Raw genomic sequence first — 16,422 nt, forward strand, 5'->3', positions numbered from 1 at the left:
AACAGTACTCGCTGGGCTAATGATAAAATAACAGTACTCACTGGGTTGATGATAAAATAACAGTACTCGCTGGGCTAATGATAAAATAACGGTACTGACTGGGCTAATGATAAAATAATGGTACTCACCGGCCTAATTATAAAATAACGGTACTCACTGGGCTAATGATAAAATAACGGTACTCACTGGGCTAATGATAAAATAACGGTACTGACTGGGTTAATGATAAAATAACGGTACTCATTGTGCTAATGATAAAATAACGGTACTCACTGGGCTAATGATAATATCACGGTACTCACTGGGCTAATGATAAAATAACGCTACTGACTGGGCTAATGATAAAATAACGGTACTCACTGGGCTAATGATAAAATAACGGTACTCACTGGGCTAATGATAAAATAACAGTACTCACTGGACTAATGATTAAATAACGGTACTGACTGGGCTAATGATAAAATAACGGTACTCACTGGGCTAATGACAAAATAACGGTACTGACCGGGCTAATGATAAAATAACGGTACTCACTGGGCTAATGATTAAACAACGGTACTCACTGGGCTAATGATAAAACAATGGTACTCACTGGGCTAATGATAAAATAACGGTACTGACCGGCTAATGATAAAATAACGATACTCACTGGGATAATGATAAAATAACTATACTCACTGGGCTAATGATAAAATAACGGTACTCACTGGGCTAATGATAAAATAACGGTACTCACTGGGCTAATGATAAAATAACCATACTCACTGGGCTAATGATAAAATAACGGTACTCACTGGGCTAATGATAAAATAACGGTACTCACTGTGCTAATGATAAAATAACAGTACTCACTGGGCTAATGATAAAATAACGGTACTCACTCGGCTAATGATAAAATAACGGTACTCACTGGGCTAATGATAAAATAACAGTACTCACTGGGCTAATGATAAAATAACGGTACTCACTGGGCTAATGATAAAATAACGGTACTCACTGGGCTAATGATAAAATTACGGTACTCACTGGGCTAATGATAAAATAACCATACTCACTGGGCTAATGATAAAATAACGGTACTCACTGGGCTAATGATAAAATAACGGTACTCACTGGGCTAATGATAAAATAACGGTACTCACTGAGTTGATGATAAAATAACAGTACTCGCTGGGCTAATGATAAAATAACAGTACTCACTGGGTTGATGATAAAATAACAGTACTCGCTGGGCTAATGATAAAATAACGGTACTCGCTGGGCTAATGATAAAATAACGGTACTGACTGGGCTAATGATAAAATAATGGTACTCACCGGCCTAATTATAAAATAACGGTACTCACTGGGCTAATGATAAAATAACGGTACTCACTGGGCTAATGATAAAATAACGGTACTGACTGGGTTAATGATAAAATAACGGTACTCATTGTGCTAATGATAAAATAACGGTACTCACTGGGCTAATGATAATATCACGGTACTCACTGGGCTAATGATAAAATAACGCTACTGACTGGGCTAATGATAAAATAACGGTACTCACTGGGCTAATGATAAAATAACGGTACTCACTGGGCTAATGATAAAATAACAGTACTCACTGGACTAATGATTAAATAACGGTACTGACTGGGCTAATGATAAAATAACGGTACTCACTGGGCTAATGACAAAATAACGGTACTGACCGGGCTAATGATAAAATAACGGTACTCACTGGGCTAATGATTAAACAACGGTACTCACTGGGCTAATGATAAAACAATGGTACTCACTGGGCTAATGATAAAATAACGGTACTGACCGGCTAATGATAAAATAACGATACTCACTGGGATAATGATAAAATAACTATACTCACTGGGCTAATGATAAAATAACGGTACTCACTGGGCTAATGATAAAATAACGGTACTCACTGGGCTAATGATAAAATAACCATACTCACTGGGCTAATGATAAAATAACGGTACTCACTGGGCTAATGATAAAATAACGGTACTCACTGTGCTAATGATAAAATAACAGTACTCACTGGGCTAATGATAAAATAACGGTACTCACTGGGCTATTGATAAAATAACGGTACTCACTGGGCTAATGATAAAATAATGGTACTCACTGGGCTAATGATAAAATAACGGTACTCACTGGGCTAATGATAAAATAACGGTACTCACTGGGCTAATGATAAAATAACGGTACTCACTGGGCTAATGATAAAATAACCATACTCACTGGGCTAATGATAAAATAACGGTACTCACTGGGCTAATGATAAAATAACGGTACTCACTGGGCTAATGATAAAATAATGGTACTCACTGGGTTGATGATAAAATAACAGTACTCGCTGGGCTAATGATAAAATAACGGTACTCACTGGGCTAATGATAAAATAACGGTACTGACTGGACTAATGATAAAATAACAGTACTCACTGGGCTAATGATAAAATAACGGTACTCACTGGGCTAATGATAAAATAACGGTACTCACTGGGCTAATGATAAAATAACGGTACTCACTGGGCTAATGATAAAATAACGGTACTCACTGGGCTAATGATAAAATAACGGTACTCACTGGGCTAATGATGAAATAACCATACTCACTGGGCTAATGATAAAATAACGGTACTCACTGGGCTAATGATAAAATAACGGTACTCACTGGGCTAATGATAAAATAACGGTACTCACTGGGTTGATGATAAAATAACAGTACTCGCTGGGCTAATGATAAAATAATGGTACTCGCTGGGCTAATGATAAAATAACGGTACTGACTGGGCTAATGATAAAATAATGGTACTCACCGGCCTAATGATAAAATAACGGTACTCACTGGGCTAATGATAAAATAACAGTACTCACTGGGCTAATGATAAAATAACGGTACTGACTGGGTTAATGATAAAATAACGGTACTCACTGTGCTAATGATAAAATAACGGTACTCACTGGGCTAATGATAATATCACGGTACTCACTGGGCTAATGATAAAATAACGCTACTGACTGGGCTAATGATAAAAGAACGGTACTCACTGGGCTAATGATAAAATAACGGTACCGTGCATTAGTGCACCTGTGTGGTGCCACAACAGCGAAGCCGCTCCATCGAAACCGTGGCCGTCGCTGTGCTGCTGCGACCGAGAAGCCACCCGGCTCCCGTCACAGCACTTCCCCCCCCCCCCCACATAAACACACACACTCACGTAGGGCCTCGTGGGGAGGGGGCGGGCACCTGCCCTGAGTTTTTACCCGAGAGGCCCCCTCGTGGGGGTGCTCCACGGTTTCTCAGGGCCAGGGAATTGGCAGGCACCCCCCCCCCCCCCCCCAGGCCAAATGACACTGGGGCGCCGTGGCTTAACTTAAATGACCACCCATGATGCACCGCGGGTTAGCGCCTCTCCCCATGATGCACCGCGGGTTAGCCTCTCTACCCATGATGCACCGCGGATTAACGGTTCTACCCATGATGCACCGCGGATTGGCGGCGCGAGGGCTTTGAAGATCAACAGGAGGGAGGGATCGAGGAGCCGTCACCTCACTGTTACTCGCACGTCCGTGAGACGGGGCAGAGAGCAGCCAGATTCCGTTTGCAGCATCATCTTGCCGCGACCTCCATCGCCGCGAGGTCGGACCGCAAGTACGAGGGAGAGAGGTAAGACTAAAGGTGGCGAAATTCGGAGAGAAAATAGAGAGAGCGGACAGGTCGATTAAGTATCGGGCAGTAGAGAGATAGGTTAGACCTGTCCTGCTGGTCCGCACTGACACGCACAGTCTAGTCTGTTTATTCGTGGAGAATAAATAATCGACGGTAAAATAAAACAAGATTACGCAATTCAAGCGCGTGATGGTGCTGCTGCTGCTGGCGGTGGTTACCGCGTGTGTAGAGCTGCGCTGTGAGGTACCCGGGTACGCGCGTGCATAATCATACAACGGTTGTTGCGGTTGTGGCAGTGGTAGTTGTGGCTATCGTGGTGGTGGTGGGCAGTGTGGTCGGTGGCACGACTGGTGGTGCTCGTGCGGAGCCGCGGTCGCGCATCTTTACACAGCTATTTATAGCGCGAGTCGTAGCGGACGAAGGAAGCGACGCGCGGGTAGTCGCCGCGCTATTTTTAGCGTGGGCACGTGGTGGGTAACCGCGCGTGGCCGAGTGTGGGCAGCGGCGTATACCTGGGTACGCGTAGGGGAAATGCACGCGGGGAGCGTGTGTGTGTGCGAATGACCCGAGGTGGCCGAGAGCCAGCCAAGAGACGTGTCTCGTAGGAGTTTGCGCGGAGGCAGCGAGCTCGGAGCTGCGAACGGCAGCAACGAGGAGGGAAGAGGAGGAGGAAGAAGAAGATGAGGGGCAGCAGCCCCCACGCACTTGCTGCTAACAGAAAATCAATCTCGTGTTCCGGTGCCACAGCCGTTCCGTGTATTTGCACTCTTTCAGCTCGCTGTCGCATCAATGCGCACGCCTCCAATGCCCCGGAGGAGAACTCATTAGCAAGCACGGCCAACGCCACTGCCTGGGAAAGCGCTCCAACAGGACAAAATGAATCCACGACAGAATGAATAATAAATTACGGTCGCATTTTAGGCCCACATATGGAATAATCAGGCGTGGATTTACCCATATGTGGAATACCGCTACGGGAATCGACGTATTTTAATGACCCAACAATCTTCAAATAAACGGGGAATCGACCGATTTTTTTTTACCATGCAAAATCTCGAACACTGCTTGATCCATGCTCAAGCACACAGAAACAGGTGTTCAAAATATCACAGCTTGATCCATGCTTGATCATTCCGCCGCGGATTCATTATCTCCCGTTACAGCGCGCCTGTCGGGAAGCACGTGTTTTATTACAGAGTGCGGTGTAGCGCACGCGCCTGCAGACATTACGTAATCCACCGGGTATTAATAATAGCAACTCTGCCCCTGCCGCGCGCATGTCACTTGCGGAGATGCGAGAGGCGCGCAGAAGTAAAACTATGACCCAGTTCAAAATGTCCATAAAGATTGATTCCTTTGAGAGAGAAAAAAAATGCCGTGCCATTTATTACTTACTTATCCATCTCTTATCCATCTCTTATCCATCTCTTGTCCATCTCTAATCCGTCACTGTGCCATCACTCCTGGCATGAATCGTCCATGCAGCCATTATTCATGAGCTGTAAAAATAATAATGTACAGCCTTTAGTCAATCCACTGCTGAACAACATACAGCGGTATACAACAACATACCTGTCCTGGGCCTTCCCAAGGTCAACTCAGCCTTAAATATCCGACTGATGTCGTGTGTGAACATCAGCACTGGGGAGACAAAGGTGGCGAGGCCATGCTGTAGATGACACCACAATTGGCGTGCTATGCTGGTCTTTATAGGTGCCTGCAGTCTGCATGTGTCTCTGTGGTATATTAAAAGCCAAGTAAGAGATCTGGGTATTTGTTTGCTTGATGTATGCGCTATGCAATGTCAGACTGAAGCACACATTAACATGAATAATAAATGTCATTTAACATTTATATACAGCCTAAAACCAAAACAACAGTGAATCTTCACCCACTCACTCACCACTCACTCACCACACTGCAGGTCACAACAACACTCACTCACTACTCACTCACCACACTGCAGGTCACGACAACACTTACCCACTCACCACCCACTCACCACACTGTAGGTCACAGCAACACTCACTCACCCACTCACTCACCCACTCACCACACTGCAGGTCACACCAACCACTCACCACACTGCAGGTCACAACAACACTCACTCATCCACTCACCCACTCACTCACCACTCAGGTCAGGACAACGGTCACTCACCCATTCACCCAGCCACTCACTCACCACACTGCAGGCCAAGATGATGATGATCATCATCATCTTGATCATCATCCAGCGGTGGATTGACAGAGTGATGTGAGAGAGACAGAGAGAGATTAAATGGAAGCCATTTCATTTAATCTCTCTCTGTCTACTCGTATTTAGATGGATTCACACTCTGTTGATATTCTCTGTCAGACACTCAGATATCTCTCTATCAATATAGATGGATATTTAAAAAAAAACCTGCGTGTGACGCTGTTGGGCCACAAGGGCTGTTAGAGAGGCACCGATGGAAGCTCCCACACCCGTCCGCCTTTGTCTTCCCAACTGCGGATATTAAAAAAAGTGTTTTTTTACTCCACCCGCACTGAAGGCCAAAGGGCGCTCTATGGGACTCACAGAACCGGTTCCGACACCGTTCGCCACTGATGACAGCCGTGGTCGGTAATGGAACTGCTCTTAGTAGAAGCTGCTGCTGGGTTCGTGGAGCGTAGATGCGCTAACCACTGCGCTACCGCTCCCCGTACACACACACACATATATAAAACTACACGCGTGTCTATTCGTACTTCATGTGTACATGACGTTATCATCATGCACACTCGACGTGGTCAATCAACTGCTGGATGAAGTCTCCGTGGGCTCCATGCTACAGCCATATCCCACCATCCTGCCAAGCGACACACACACACAAATATAATAATAATTATTATTTTTTGACTTAAAACTTTCGTCAATGCCGACATTCGTATTCTGGGTTCTTTCGGTAAAGTTACGTAGAAGGAAAATACAAAATAAATTTTACATTCAAAATAATAAATGTAAAATAATAAAAGCTGTTTATTTAGGTCATTCGGTAAAGTCACGTATAAAGGTTCAAAGGAAATAACAAAAAAAAGTTGTAAGTCTAAAATTGTATTTCTTACACTTGGCCAAAAGAATGGGGGAGGGCGGTATCGCGTGATTTCAAGAGGACATTTGGAAACCATATAAAGCAACACAGACGGTCGGTCTGTGTTGCTTTATATGGTTTCCAAATTTTGCTAAAACCTGTTTAATTTAGTGCGCTCCTCTGTGTATATATCTGCAGTTATGTGTTTCCTCTCTTAAATTTAGCTCTTCTGTACCTGATGATTGCTTTTGTTGCAATCGAAACGTCGTAAGCTATTATGTAATTTTATTATTTCTTATGCCTACGTGACTCTACTGAATGTTATTAATTAGGAACGGGGGCGTGACCAAGGGCGGAGCCTGAAAAGGGGGCGTGGCCAATGGATGGTCCTGGAAAGGGGCGTAGTCAAGGGGCGGGGCCTAAGAAGGGGCGTGACCAAAGGGCCACGCCCACGAAGGCCGAGTCCCGGGAGCGATGGCGTCTGTTCGCCGTCTCTGAGAAGGATTCCGCCGGCTCCGACCCCGGCTCCTCGGCGTCGGCCTCTTCGGTCTCCGCTCTTTGCGCAGCAGGTAGAGTGTCACGACGAGGAGCTGTCCTCGTCACCATTGCATCGTCATCCCCGTGGAGTGTGTGTGTCTCGTTACCCGTGGTGGTCACCACACACACGCGGCACGCAGTAGTGAGCTGCTAGATGCCAGCCAAGAGCAGCACAAAGTGGAGCCCTCTCTCCATCTCTCTCTCTCCCTCTCTCTCTCCCTCTCTCTCTCGCCCTCTCCCTCTCTTTTTTTACGATCAGAAGAAACAAGGAGATGCTCGGTGTAGTCGGCTCTTTGCTCCGTTCATCATTTCGGTTTTTTTGTGTTTTTTTAATGCTTTGCTTTATATAAACCACCCCCCTTTTAAGTGAAAGACCTAAAAAAAATATTTTTTTTCTTTCCCCTTCCCTCTCTCTCTCTCCCTCTATCTCCCTCTCTCTCTCTCGCTCTCCCTCTCTCTCCCTCTCTCGCTCTCTCTCTCTCCCCCTCTTTCTCTCCCTCTCGCTCTCTCTCGCTCTCTCTCCCTCTCTCCAGGCATGGTCCTTGTGGCTCCTCAGGGTGTCCTGTTGGTGGAACCGGACCATGTAGGAGTAGAGCACCTTCCTCTTTACATTTGCGAAGGCCACCTCCGGTAGATCTTCTAGCCGGCACAGGTTGTGATCCGCCTTCGTTTGTCGGCATTGGCGATGCAGTGGCACGACTGAGAGCTCCGGTGGAGGGGGATCGAGAGGGGCCTCGTCATCCCCAACGCCGATGGGGGGCGTTCTCCCCGCTGCCGCTGAGAAGGCCCCTTTGGCTTCGGCCAGGATCCAGGCAACCACCCGGAGCGACTGCAGCCCTGTCTTTGCAGCCACGTCTGCTGGTCCGAACCACCGGCCCCTTGTTTCAGGCTCCACCAGATCTCCCATCCTGGTGAGCCGCGCGTTGGCGAGGCGCCTCTCCATGCCAGGGGTGGTGGTGGTGGATGGCAGCTTTGTCTGTGGGTTCCTGAGGATCGGTTCGAAGACCAGATCCTCAGCCGATTGCAGTTGGTTCAGCCTCCTGACGGCGAGGGAGCTCCATGTCTGCAGGACGCTTCTGTAGAAGGGTGGCAGCTGTCCCAGTGGGAGGCCCTGCAGGTCCATGTAGAATAGTTACTTGGAGCACTGCAGACCCCCCAGCTGTTTCAGGAGGAAGGAGGCCGTGACGCTCCAGGCCGGTGCAGGGGCGGCGTGCAGGAACTTTTGCGCTGCCTGCAGTCGGAAGGTGGCCAGCTGACTCCGCACGCACACCAGCCCATGACCGCCCTCGTCCAGTGGCAGGGCCAGGACCCCAGCCGCGACCCGGTGTCCTCCACCCGACCAGAAGAAGTCGAGGACTCGCTTCTGAAGTGCGTTGACGAGGCTCATGGGGGGGTGCAGGGAGAAGAGTCGGTGCCACAGCATGGACGTCACCAGCTGGTTCACCACCAACGTCTTTGTCCTGAAGGTGAGGAACTTGCACAGGCGACTCCAGGTGGCCAGCAGCTCCTTCACCTTCTCCTCCAGCTCGACCCAGTTCCTCTGCGGTGGTTCCTCCTCTGGTCCGAGGAACACCCCCAGGTGGTGCAGCGATGTTGTGCTCCAATTGATGGCTTTTGCCTTCTCGGGACACTCGGTCATGTCCCACGCTCCAACCAGCAGGCCGCTGCACTTTTGCCAGTTCATCTTTGATGAAGAGGCTTTCGAAAAGACCTCCTGGCACTCATGCAGCAGGGCGACATCAGCCAGGGAGCGCAGGATGAGGAGGACGTTGTCGGCGTATACCGTCAGGACCAACTTGACGCTTGGTTCCCTCAGCACCAGGCCGCTGAGTCTCCGCCTTATGAGATTCAGGAAAGGCTCTAATGCCAGGGCATAAAGTTGGCCCGACAATGGGCATCCGTGTCTCATTCCTCGCTCGAATTTGACCGGGGCAGTGAGGGCGCCGTTGATCTTGATCATGCACTCCGCCTTGGTGTAGAGTAGGCGGATCGTTCGGACAAAGGCATCCCCAAAACCCAAGGTCTTGAGGGTTCCCAGCAGGTACTTGTGGTCCACTCTGTCAAAAGCCTTTTCCTGGTCAAGAGCAAGAAACGCAATTGGGATGCCCAACCTCTGGGACACCGCGATGAGGTCCCTGACCAGGAAGATGCCGTCGTGGATGGTTCGTCTGGGGATGGTGTAGGACTGGTCCCCGTGTACGACTTGTGCAATCACCCCTTTCAGTCGCAGGGAGAGAGCCTTCGTCAATATTTTGTAGTCTGTGTTCAGGAGGGAGACCGGACGCCAGTTTTGTAGGTGCCTCAGGTCTCCGTTCTTGGGAAGCAGAGTGAGCACCGCCCTCCTCCAAGACTGAGGCATCACCCCAGTGACTGAGGCTTCCTCCAGCACCTCTCTGTAGTCCTCCCGCAGGGATGGCCAAAAAGCGGCGTAAAATTCCCCTGTTAGGCCGTCTAACCCTGGGGATTTATTTGGGGCCAGTCCTCTTACAGCTGCGTCAAGGTCAGTCCTGGTGAGCTTTTGCTCTAGCAGCTCTTTCCCGTCTTCCCCCAGGGTGGGTAGACCACTCCATGCCTCCGCCTGGGCCGGTTCCGATGTTTCTTCAGGGGAGAACAGGCTGCCGTAGAAGTCTCTGATGATGGTCGACTTCTGCTGGAGTTCGTGCACCAGGACACCGTCACCATCAAATCGGCACTCCATGGATTTGCGTCTCCCATTCTGCCTCCCGAGGGAGTAGAAAAGCGGGGATCCCGTGTCGAGGTCCGTGATGAGCTTCACCCGGGATCGCACAAACGCTCCCCTCGTCTGCTCCTCATGTAGCCCTTTGAGACGCTCCCTATTCTCCTCGTATTCTTGGAGAAGAGCAGGGTCGCTGTCCTCGGCGAGGCGACCCTCCAAATTGAGGACTCGGGCTTCCATGTCGGTGATGTCCGCGTTCTTCAGTCTGGTGCTCCCCCAGGTGTATTGTTGGCACAACAGCCTGGTGTGCACTTTGCCCATATCTCTCTCTCCCTCCCCCTCTCTCTCTCCCTCTCTCTCTCTCCCTCTCTCTCTCCCTCTCTCTCTCCCTCCCTCTCTCTCTCCCTCTCTCTCTCTTTCCCTCTCTCTCCTTTTTTTAGAATTCGGTGTTTGATGGTCTGCAACCTTTTATACATCTTTAAATGAAAATAACTGAAAGTTACAATCTCCTGTATACATTGGCAAGGTTTGTTATTCGAAAAACACGACTTGCACGAAATGCTATTTTTTTTTACTCGCGGCTCGTAACTGTAAAGTAAATTGTGACGAGCAATTTGGCAGTAGACTCGCAACGATTGAGGGTTGAGTCTTCTCCATGTAGAATTATTCAGCGGGAAAGTCTGTCAAGTACTTCTTTAGCTCGTCAGCCCAATGGTTTGTCCATCAGAATTTTCTCGAGGGCGTCGTTCACGACGGACGCGTTCCCTGGTGATGGCTCTCGTCACGACCGCGAGCTTCTCCAGGGACTCTGAGACCGAGGAGGACGCATTCCCTTTAAGAGTGTGCCCCTAATCTCAGCTCGTTACCTGTATAAAAGACACCTGGGAGCCAGAAATCTTTCTGATTGAGAGGGGGTCAAATACTTATTTCCCTCATTAAAATGCAAATCAATTTATAACATTTTTTACATGCGTTATTCTGGATTGTTTTGTTGTTATTCTGTCTCTCACTGTTCAAATAAACCTACCATTAAAATGATTGACTGATCATTTCTTTGTCAGTGGGCAAACGTACAAAATCAGCAGGGGATCAAATACTTTTTTCCCTCACTGTACATAGGCGTTAAGACAAAATCCCTGCCGAGTACAGTGTAGCTTCACTGTAATACAGTAGGCGACACTGCTAATGTCAATGGCTCCGTTGTAATCAGGGGAACCAAGTGTGTGGGATTATTTTCAGCTGCGTGAAATGCACTGCACGACGACTCCACTGCAGCAGCATACTTGAAATTGGTTTTGGCTAATCAACGTTGATATAAATAGTGCAATGTATGCTCAATAAAAAAAACGTGTTGTCAAATATCAGACTGGCCCAGTCCGGAATGGTTTTTGAAACTCCTGAATGTTTATATGTATTGAAGACTCTGAATGCATTGTGTTTACTGCCAATACCAATTAGGACATGTATGCATGCCATTGCAACAAAACTTCCTTAGTTTGGGACAATGATTAGCCAAAGTTAAACCCCTGCAACACGTGTTTTCAGTTATTTGCTTTTTCGAAGGAACAGTTAACAGTTAAGCCCAACAATTGAAAACTACAAAAAAAACATACTTTAGAACAGTAAACACAACAAAGTCTGTCTTCTGATTCAATGCATTCTATCAAGATCGCGGGTTTATTGAAGACCAATTTCGAAGTAAAGTCTGCGCGGGAATTAAACGATACAATTGACAACATACCTACCCCCAAGTGAAATTTAAAATCAATTAAAAAAATACCAGCGTCTCCTCCCCAGTGGCAACAAAGTGATAGATGTGTATGCAGAGGAGACGATTGACAAGAGTTTAACTCGTTGGTGGTTTGTTCATCGTGGCAGGGCGCTGAGAGCCATCTCCTTCATCCGACGCCGGCTCACGGTGAAACGACCACGAGTCCTGTTAAAGCTGTCACCAAAGGGGGCCACAAAACAAGAGGAAGTTATCACGACAGCAAAGTATGAAACAAACCCATTTTTACGACGATTAAGGCAATGGAGAGCAAGAGCAGGCAGTGGTTAAAACAAAAATCTAGATTTTTTTTAAAGATTTATGGAGCTGTTAATCAGAACAAAGGATGTGTTTGCATTTTAGACAACTTTAAAAAAAGAGCAAATGAGACGTGGAAACCAAGTACATTTGTTGGTAATGATTAATAATTTGGATATATATAAACTCCCAGAAAACAAATTGTACGTGCTAATGTAAGATATTATTTTCATATAAAAATATTCACTGAAAAGTTACATTTGCTCTTGTGCCAGTTTAACAAAAGCTGTGTGTACAGCAGTGGACTATTTAACACATGCTGACTGATTTCTTACTATAAATGTGCTAGCTTTGAATCATACATTATTTTAACATCAATACATTTCTTTAGAACCAGTGACACAGACAAGCCTTTACCTCTGTTAAGAAGCAAAGCATGTTTTGATTTAAAGCTTTAGTGACTGCAGGGATTCATATTCTTGGTTCTTTCGGTAAAGTAGAAGGCAAACAATAAAATAATAAAAATATAAAACAATAAAATCTCACTACGTTTCGACTGCAACACAAGCAATCATCATCATGTGTGAAAACCACAGCAAGAAAATTTCACACCTGATGATGATTGCTTGTGTTGCAGTCGAAACGTCGTGAGAATTGTATTGTTTTATATTTGTATTATTTTATTGTTTTCGTTCTACGTGGTGACTTTACCGAAAGAACCAAGAATATGCAAAGCATGCTTCTGCTTCCACACATTCTGGCTACTTCTTTTCGAGGGCTTTCTCCACTCCACTGAAGAAGATCTTTTGTAGCTTCTCATCTGAGTCTACAAACCCATCGCCGTTGGCCTTGGAGTGGAGAAGTTTCCCTCCCACAATCTGCACCTCCAGGAAGCCAGTCTGCGTCGGGGTCCCCTCACCAGTTATCTCTCCAGGGAACTCGGTTGCAAGTTCATCCTTGAGGTGGTGAAACCGACTTCGGTACCCTCAGGCGCCAACAATAAACGATGTGTATTTTGAGCGGCATTGCTGCTGTAGAGGTGGTTGAGGCCGAAACGTCTGTTCTGCACCATCACTGAACCGCGTCTTATCTCCCTCGCTCTCTCCCTCTACCCTCTCTACTACCACCACTATCACTACTACTACCACCACTATCACTACTACTACCACCACTAACTACCACTACTACTGCCACCACTATTACTACCACTACTACCGCCACTATTACTACCACTACTACCGCCACTATTACTACTACTACCACCACTATTACTACTACCACTACTACTGCCACCACTCTTACTACCACTACTACCACCACTATTACCACTACTACTACCGCCACTAACTACTACTACCACCACTAACTACTACCACCACCACTATTACTACCACCACTAACTACCACTCTTACTACCACTACTACCACCACTATTACTACTATTACTACCACTACTACCACCACTAACTACTACTACCACCACTCTCACTACCACTACTATTACTATCACTACTACCACTACTATCACTAATACCACCACTACTACCACCACTATTACTACCACTACTATGATCACCACTACCACCACTATTACTACCACCACTACTATCACCACTAACTACCATTACTACCACCATTATTACTATCACCATGACTACCACTACTACTACCGCTACTGCCACTGCTACTACACTCTATACTAATGTGTAGTGTACTCTGTACGCAACTGCGCACAATTCTAAGTCACTTATAACTGCTTTGCCGTTACTTATTGCCAATTATGGACTAATATCCTATCATCTCATAGAGTCCCTGGCACGTAATAATATGCTACACAGTGGCAGTGGGTGTCGCAAAATGTCGATTTACTACTAATAATAATGATCGAATCATTGGGGAGGGCACGTGCTGTTGTATATGCCGGGTATGAACATTTTGATGAAAATAATAAAAATTTAATGAAATTTTGAAAAATGCGTATTTATCCGAAATTATAGTATTTGATGTAAATATGTGCATAAATTATGCTAATTAGAGAATCGTATTATTTTATGTGATTGTGCTAATGTGGGCAGTTATGATAATTAGGCTTCGCTTCGTTGCTCAGGGTCGTATCATCAATCGGGATCATACAGTGAATTGTATGAAGTTATGCAGGTGTGCTGTAAGTATGCTAGATTAAGCTCGGCTTTGTTGTCTAAGTTTGTATTATCTATCATTATATTACAATTATTCCTGCTTTAACATTTACTGATTATGTATTAGTGTTTATGTCAGGTCTCCAAATTCAAATCTCACCGCAGGATACAGTTCTTATTATTAAGATTATTAGGCATGAACTCAAGAAGGAAACACTCAAACACTTCTGTGTTAAGCAATTTTAACTATAAACAAAAACATGACACTTTAATATGCGAACTCTCATGCTTGGAATTACCCCCGGTACCATCGGGGAAATTTCCCTCAGTGAGCAGTACATTTAACCATCAATGGTTGCGTTGTTTGACTTTGGCAACCGCACATATGATTAATTCCACCGTATAACTCGAGCTTAGTTGGTGATAGGGAGAGTCTTTAAAACAGGCATGCAACGATATTTATACGAAAGGCAATAAAAGCAAATTATTATACCCCAAAGGCAAAAGTATACATCAATAGATTCATCGGCAAGATTATATAATTAACTAAATGTCTTGGAATAAGGGTGTGCAGCGGGGTGCTTGCCCTCCTACGGGAGATTCTTATTTTTGGCTAAGCTTTAATTAATTCGTAGACAAGATTACATGCTACAGAAACGGGTTTAACACGATGTTATCTCTGTGAGCGTGATTCATCATGTATCGATGAATCTATTGGTAATTTATGCGATTAGAAGTAAATTCACATAAAACAAAATAAGAAGAAAAAATTAATGTACTTATAAACGACGTATTATCACTCGCTGAGCCGCGATGCCTTCACGGCCAGCTGATGGTTCATGCACTTTTATAATTAGTCTTCTTATTGTGTGGGTGCGTTGGATTGTCTCTTTGGTAAATTATTGTGTGAGCAAACGCCGGGAGCGTCGTGGGTTTGTGAGGGTGGGGGAGGGTATACAAACGACGGCTGGTTCCCTATCTCTTGTCTTGGTTCCCAGCTGGTGCTGGTCGGTGTGCGTGTGGGTCGAACCCACGGCGCGCTCGCTGGCGCTGACACTCTTGCTCACGGGCGGCTGGTCAGGCTCTTTCCCCTGCTGGATGAGCCGAGTTGGCACAACGCTTGGCAGCTGGCACCCTTGCTTGGTGGCGCTGGTGGCGCTGCTGCGCACTCACTCTTGCTCCGTCTCTCTCTGGCGGTGCCGATTTCGTGTGCAGATGGTTTTCTACAAGGCTGGCTTGGCCGATGCTTGGCCCTCTCCGCCCTTTCTAGAGGTTGATTGCTTGACGCTGAGAATAACTTTCAGCGATACTCTGTCGGTCCATGCCGAACTCAGCACAGAGCATCACCTCGCCCCTCTTCTCTGCGATGCACCACACGCATTGTTGCTCTCGAGGCCATGCCCCGGAGCTGGCTTGCTGTCCTCTTCCGAGCTGCTGTGTCTTCTTGTCGAGCTGATGGTCGCCGTCTTCTGCCGCTGGTAGCTGCGATTGTGATGTATGGCCCGTGTCTCTCTTTTTATGCCAAAATTTCTTGTTAGTATCTGATATCCCGAGGATAGAGGATTCGTTTTGGCTTAGGAATAACCCTGACTGCTAGAATTATTCTTGATGCTTCGGTCAGGTGTAGAAAATTATTAAAGGTGAAAATAACATTAGTATTGAATTCACAAATGAGTAATGATCCACTGATGTAGATTGTGGCTTGGTTTTTAAGTGGAGTGAGTGTGAGGATCGATAATGTTAGCTTCATCTTTGGTCGCTAAGTTTTGGAATTTTTACCATTTGTTAGCAGAAGCATGAAAAAATTAACCAAAACGAAACGCCTGTTTGTTATCCTTCGTCGGGGGGGGGGGGGGGGGGGGGCGTGTGTTTTTTTAATTTGACTTCATGACTGACCGTTTCCGTTGGTGGGAGGGTGTCATTATCTTTGCGAGAGTGATAAGACAGCTGCTCGAAAGGGGGAGGGGGGTTCTGTTTGTTTGTGCTCCCAGCGACCCCGCGAGTGATTATATGAAAACAAATATTGGCAAAATCATTAATATAAAAAAATGGAAAAAGGCCTATATACACAACAGTGCCACCCCACCCCCCACTGGCTCCGCCACTGCGAACGAGCGAACGTTGAGGAGTAATTTGGCCGCCGCAAATGTCCACGTTGGGGATGGGTCTCTGGAAAAGGTGGTCGGGAGATGTCACCTCTCTCGCCTGGTACGCAGGAGGTCGTGGGTTCGATCCCAACCCTGAAGACGCCTGCTGCTGTAGATTTGGAGTTTGCATCTCTCATCATCATCACGGTGCTAGGAGATGTTAAC

The 16,422-nt window shown here is 46.4% G+C and overlaps 1 protein-coding gene and 1 pseudogene across 2 annotated transcripts in view; one reads left to right on the forward strand and one right to left on the reverse strand.

Annotated features, from left to right (window-relative positions):
* The first annotated feature begins 7,161 nt into the window (after window positions 1-7,161).
* LOC142912560 (protocadherin Fat 1-like) overlaps window positions 7,162-16,422 on the forward strand; it is a 37,847-nt gene continuing 28,586 nt past the window's right edge. Inside the window, exon 1 of one of the 2 annotated variants that reach the window (XM_076060674.1) lies at window positions 7,162-7,301. The gene's annotated coding sequence lies outside the window, so the exon portion shown is untranslated. Of the gene's footprint in view, window positions 7,302-11,826; window positions 11,942-16,422 lie in introns of those variants that run through there. The other variant, XM_076060675.1, reaches the window with a different exon arrangement.
* LOC142912579 (selenoprotein W pseudogene) lies at window positions 12,730-13,054 on the reverse strand (annotated as a pseudogene).

Source organism: Petromyzon marinus, unplaced genomic scaffold (assembly GCF_048934315.1).
Source record: "Petromyzon marinus isolate PM22_M1 ecotype Great Lakes invasive population unplaced genomic scaffold, UKy_Petmar_22M1.pri1.0 PM_G_Scaffold_21, whole genome shotgun sequence".
NCBI lineage: Eukaryota > Metazoa > Chordata > Hyperoartia > Petromyzontiformes > Petromyzontidae > Petromyzon > Petromyzon marinus.